Source organism: Tachyglossus aculeatus, chromosome 10, assembly GCF_015852505.1.
Source record: "Tachyglossus aculeatus isolate mTacAcu1 chromosome 10, mTacAcu1.pri, whole genome shotgun sequence".
Taxonomy (NCBI): domain Eukaryota; kingdom Metazoa; phylum Chordata; class Mammalia; order Monotremata; family Tachyglossidae; genus Tachyglossus; species Tachyglossus aculeatus.
In genome coordinates this window covers 7,280,224-7,286,506 of record NC_052075.1, presented here as the reverse complement: position 1 = coordinate 7,286,506, position 6,283 = coordinate 7,280,224, and the positions used below count along the sequence as shown (strand labels likewise).

General features: G+C 43.9%; 1 non-coding gene across 1 annotated transcript; it reads left to right on the top strand.

Annotated features, from left to right (window-relative positions):
* The first annotated feature begins 5,908 nt into the window (after positions 1-5,908).
* LOC119933827 lies at positions 5,909-6,046 on the top strand. Its single transcript, XR_005452697.1, has one exon. It is a non-coding gene; the product is annotated as a small nucleolar RNA SNORA7 (small nucleolar RNA).
* The last annotated feature ends 237 nt before the right edge of the window (positions 6,047-6,283 follow it).

Here is a 6,283-nt window from a genome sequence, read left to right as displayed (position 1 = left end):
CTTCCCAAGTGCATAGTACAGTGCTCTGCACACGGTAAGCACTCAATAAATACGATTGAATGAATGAATGAATAGGCAAGTCCAGGAATACTGTGGGGGCTATCAAGGGAGTGTAGACCAACAAGGAAACAGCCAAGGGTGAATAGCATACGGAACTGACTGGTTTGGACTGCTTCTCTTGTCACAACATCCCGCCTCTGCCACTTGTCAGCTGTGTGACTTTGGGCAAGTCACTTAACTTCTCTGGGCCTCAGTTCCCTCATCTGTAAAATGGGGATGAAGACTGTGAGCCCCCCGTGGGAAAAGCTGATCACCTTGTAACCTCCCCAGTGCTTAGAACAGTGCTTTGCACATAGTAAGTGCTTAATAAATGCCATCATTATTATTAATCACACCATCAATCCAACCATACTGCTATTCAAAGTGACTATATTTTCCATCAGCTCCTGCTTAAGCTTCAGTTTTTAAATTTTGTCCCCTGTCTTCTCCACTGGTTTTTCTGCTTCCTGGAATGGAATGCCAGATCAGGGTTGCATCTTGCTGCCAGACTGAGACATCCAACTCAGTTTGGTATTGTAGAAAATGTCATTTGGTGGTTTAATTCAACATTAGTTGCTCTTAATATTAAATGACTCCTTTTATCATAGAAGTAACGTCAGGGGTTCTGAAGTGAATTACTAACATAGTATCCAGTTCAATAGGGATGAGAAATTTGCATATAAATAAGAATTTTAGCATTTCCTGAAACTTAGCTGTGGCTAGAGTGGCAAATGAGTTTTTTCTGGAATGCATCTTAGGTTGGGTCAGTTCCATTATTTTAAGGAAGAACTAACAATATCAATCAATAAATCATACTTACTGAGTGCTTACTGAATGCAGAGCACTGTACTAAGTGTTTGGGAGAGTGCAGTAACAGAGTTGGTAAACCCATCCCTACCCGCAAGAAACTTCCTTACTATATGCCAAGTGCTGCAATTCATTCAAAATGATCAGATTGGTCAGAACCCCTGTCCCTCATGAGGCCCGCTACTTAAGCGGGAGAGAAAACAGGTATTTAATCTCCTCATTACTGATGATGAAACTGAAGCATATAGAAGTTATGTGACTTGCCCAAGGCCACACAGCTGACAAGTGGCAGAGTCAGAACAGGAACCCGAGTCTCCTGACTCCTATTCAGGGATTCTTCCCACTAAGGAGAGCTTCACTGTGAGACGCAAAGATGGGTTGCCTTTTGGAATTCCCAAGTCCTTATTTTGGTATTGTACCCCAGAATAGCAGTATACACTCTCCTATAAGTATTCCAGGAAGTGCTTATTTTGCCTGACATATGATTATTTCCATGGCAGCATCAGTGTTTCTGGAATATACCAGATTTTGGCTATGATCCAAATGGAGACGGGTGTCTGCTGCCACTGAGCTAATATGACTTCAAAATGGCTGTTAGTTAATATCTTTCAGCAAGCAGCCATAGGAAAATGCATTAGGGCTGGGGTTCCCTAATTCCTGGTTCACGTGCAAGTTCAGTTATCAGTGCGAACGGTAGCTGATGATGCTTCCATCTCTCGGTGAATGATAGAGAGCGTCACAGCCTAAGACCCCGATGATGAATTCAGGGTCTGCCTGCATTTGCAGCTGCTGGCAGCCTTTCATTCAACTGTGGAATTGGGCTCTGAAGCCTCCCAAGATCTATTTCTAGTTATAGTGGGTACAGTTGAAAGGGCAACCAGTCATCAGCAAGGATTTTAGCTGGCATTCTCTGCAGGTTGTTTTCTATAGGCTGAGTGGAGGCATGACAGAGTAGACCTGTTCCATTGTGACTGTTGACTCCGGTGGCACAGTTTGAGGAAAACCAGAGACCCCAACATCCTGTTGGAATGCAAGCTCTTTGTGGGCAGTGACTATGTCACTTTGCTATTCTGTACTTCCCAAGCTCCTAGTACAGTGCACCACAACAATAAATGCTCCTACTAGCAGTAGAAGTCATAGCATTTATTAGGCACTTACTGTGTTCAGAGCACTGTATTCAGGGCTGGAAGAGAATATACAGGTGGGAGTCAAGCAAAAACTCCTCACTCTCGGCTTCAAGGCTGTCCATCACCTCACCCCCTCCTACCTCACCTCCCTTCTCTCCTTCTACAGCCCAGACCGCACCCTCTGCTCCTCTGCTGCCACTAACCTCCTCACTGTACCTCGTTCTCGCCTATCCCGCCATCGACCCCCGGCCCACGTCCTCCCCCTGGCCTGGCATGCCCTCCCTCCACACATCCACTAAGCTAGCTCTCTTCCTTCCTTCAAAGCCCTATTGAGAGCTCACCTCCTCCAAGAGGCCTTCCCAGACTGAGCCCCCTATTTTTCTCTCCTCCTCCCCATCCCCTCACCCTACCTCCTTCCCCTCCCCACAGCACCTGTATATAAGTTTGTACAAATTTATTACTCTATTTTACTTGTACATATTTACTATTCTATTTATTTTGTTAATGATGTGCATCTAGCTTTATTTCTATTTATTCTGATGACTTGACACCTGTCCACATGTTTTGTTGGGTTGTCTGTCTCCCCCTTCTAGACTGTGAGCCCATTGTTGGGTAGGGACCATCTCTATATATTGCCAACTGGTACTTCCCAAGCACCTAGTACAGCACTCTGCACACGGTAAGTGCTCAATAAATATGACTGAATGAATGAATGAATCAGTGTTGTAACAGCTTGGATGCAGCGGAAAGGGTAGATTTTAGTGATGTTGTGAAGCTTCCCCCTCCTATTTGGACTGTGAGCCCCATGTGGGACAGGGACTGAATCCAACCTAATTCACTTGGATCCATGCCAGCCTTAGAACAGTTTTTGACACATAGTAAGTGCTTTAAAAATACCATTTTTTTTTTAAAAAAAGGTTGAACTGGAAGGATTTGGTGACAGATTGAATATGTGGATTGAACGAGAGAGATGAGTCAAGGGTAAGTCCAGGGTTATGAGCTTGTGAGACAGGGAGGATGGTGGTACTGTCTACAGTGATGAGAAGGGATTGGAGACAGAAACAACAGGAATGATGAACCACCAAGTCACATCGCAAACAAATGCCTAAAATAGGCTCAAAGTCTCAGTGGGGATGGAGGAGGCTGAGAGCAGCCGAGATTGTGCCAGGTGTCTGTGGCACCTTTGGTGGAAGGGAGGATGTCAGCAGCTACAACTGTGCTTTTCTTGCTGGGGCACTAATGCATCTATTACTATTAACAAATTGAATTCTCAAGATAGGGAATTTTGGAACTGAAGCTGACATAGTTCTGGAGTGAGGGATCACAGCGGGGTCTGAGACCTTGATGCTGTGAGACGAGAACCAAGATGCTCCCACGGTCACCCGCTGGTTCAGGGATTAGGGCAATATAGGTGGCTATTTATAGTCATTTGATATATATACAAATTTATAGTCACAAATACCACCATTATTACATAGAGAAGCAACATGGCCTAGTGGAAAGAGCACAAGCCTGGGAGTCAAGAGACCTGGGTTCTAATCCCGACTCCGCCAATTGCCTGCCATGTGATCTTGGGAAAGTTGCTTAACTTCTCTGTGCCTCAGTTTCATCATCCTCTAAACTGTAACCTCTCTGTGGGCAGGAAATGTGTCTGTTATACTGTTGTACTCTCCCAAGCCCTTAGTACAGTGGTCAGCACACAATAAATAAGATTGATTGATTGCAAAATGGGGATTACTCATCTGTTCTCCCTCCTAGACTGTGAGCCCCAAGTGGGGCAGGGACTTAGAACAGTGCTTGACACATAGTAAGCACTTAACAAATACCATAATAATTAATGACTACCACTTTCTGAATGGAACTCTGTTCAGTTCTCAATATTTCATCCCCAGGGGAATTACCCACTCAGGATGTAGTGGCCACCGGGCTCATTCATCTGTCTGCTCAGTTGGCTATGGGACAATTTATCGCCATGAAATAACCCTGGAGGCTTTGCTGGAGGAAAGGCCAGGAAACCATGGGACTGTTTGATGTAGTTATGGTGCTGCAATCGCAATGTCCCCAACCCCACCTCACCAAGTGACAAGGGCCAGCCTCTTTCACTTTCTCTGACTCACATCTGGTTTAATATTTGTGCTTTCTTGGCAGGTAGAATGCTAAAGCAATTTGCAAAACATAAATCTCTCCCTTTGCATCTCCCAGAAGGAACAGCAAAGGGGTTACAGGGACCCCCACATTAGTTGAAATTAAGGAGGGACTTTCTTTGCACCTAAGGGAATTAAGAGTTGAAATGTTTTACCTCTGGAAGAACAAAGAGAAATCAGACAGAAAAAAATAAACAATAATGTGGACATTGATGACCTATGATTTGAAAATATTGGTAGAGGGGTTTACTTTGGCGATTGTTTTTCTCCAAAGTACACAGAAGAACTATTCGCTAAACCCGGACTTTGAAAAGTGCTTAGCTGGAGAGGTTATCAGTAGTGGGGAAGCTAAGCTTTGACTTTGGATCAGGTAGGTATCTTCCATTTGATGAGAGGGATGGGATTTTGATCAACTCAACGACTGCATCTTTGGGTTTTTAGAGTCCTCCTTGACCTATTTGTTTAAAGTGATCCCAGATATTTATTTATAAATCTAGGTTTTCTCCTTAAGCCCCCAACCCCTCCACCACCCCAACCTTAGGTCTGACAATGAGTCTGCAGTACTGAATTTGTGGCACTATGATCCCAGATAAGATCCTCTTTGTTGTGGACCCAGATTTATGAGCAGGATTTTGTAGTGGCATTAAACAGAAGAGAAAGGGATTTAGGAAAAGAGAAGTCATTTTGATGCCTTCAACGACAAATTCCAGTGACCTGTCTTAGATACGGTTATATTTTCACTCAGTCTTATGCATTTGAGTCGGTTCTTCTCTCCTGATTTTTGGGCCTTGGAGAAAAAGACCATTTCTTTCTCCCATCTTCTCCTTTTCCAATGCTCCTTCCTACCTTCCTTCCTTCCAGGCATGAGGAAGAAAAACTACCACCAGATTTGCTAAGTGGAAGAGAGTTGTTAATTGATTAATTGGATAATTTTCAAGAAAATCAAACGATAGCTAGAGGTGCTCAGTCAAGGGAACATTATTTGGAAACACATTCATTCCTTCAATCGTATTTATTGAGCGCTTACTGTGTGCAGATGCCTCAGTAAGGAAGTTCTTAAAAAATTATAAATGTCCAAGTCAATTAAAGCAATCACTTGCAAGTAATTGGAAGAAATCTGGTTACAGCAAGGGTATTTTCCAGCTGTTTTATTCTATAATGGTAATGATGGTATTTGTTTCCATGTGCCAAGCAGTGTTCATTCATTCATTCAATCATATTTATTGAGTGCTTACTGTGTGCAGAGCACTGTACTAAGTGCTTGGGAAGTACAAGTTGGTAACATATAGAGACGGTCCCTACCCAATAGCGGGCTCACAGTCTAGAAGGGGGAGACAGACAACAAAACAACACATATTAACAAAATAAAATAAATAGAATAGTAAATATGTACAAGTAAAATAAATAGAGTAATACAGTGTTCTGAGCACTTGAGCAGATGTATGGTTATCAGGTTGGATGCAGTCCCTGTTCCACATAGGACTCACAGTTTTAATCCCCATTTTACAGGTGAGGTAACTGAGGCACAGAGAAGTGAAGTGACTTGCCCAGGGTCACACAGCAGACAGGTGGTGGAGCTGAGATTAGAACCCAGGACCTTCTGACTCACAGGCTTGTGCTTTATCCACTAGGCAGTGCTGCTTATGGAGTCCAGAACTCGTTAAAACGTTCCTTTGCCTTCAGGAGGGAACCATCTTCTATTCTCATGGGTGTAAAGAGAGAATCCTTTTGCATTCTCTTTGCTTACCAGCTATTCCCAGTGCCAATTCTAGGTTCCGCAGGGCTTCAACACCCCTCTCGGGATCGTACCTAGAGAGTTTCCAGTTCTCTACCAGCATCGCCTATGGGAGGGAGAGGCAAGCAGAGGCCTACCCATTCCATTCCTAGCTTGGGAAGTGGCTAGCAAGTGGAAGGCAATCTGCTACAAGTCAAAACTCACTTAATAATAATGATGGCATTTATTAAGCGCTTACTATGTGCAAAGCACTGTTCTAAGCACTGGGGAGGTTACAAGGTGGTCTGGTTGTCCCATGGATGGGAGCTCACAGTCTTAATCTCCATTTTACAGATGAGGCAACTGAGGCACAGAGAAGTGAAGTGACTTGCCCAAAGTCACACAGCTGACAAGTGGCGGGGCTGGGATTTGAACCCATGACCTCTGACTCC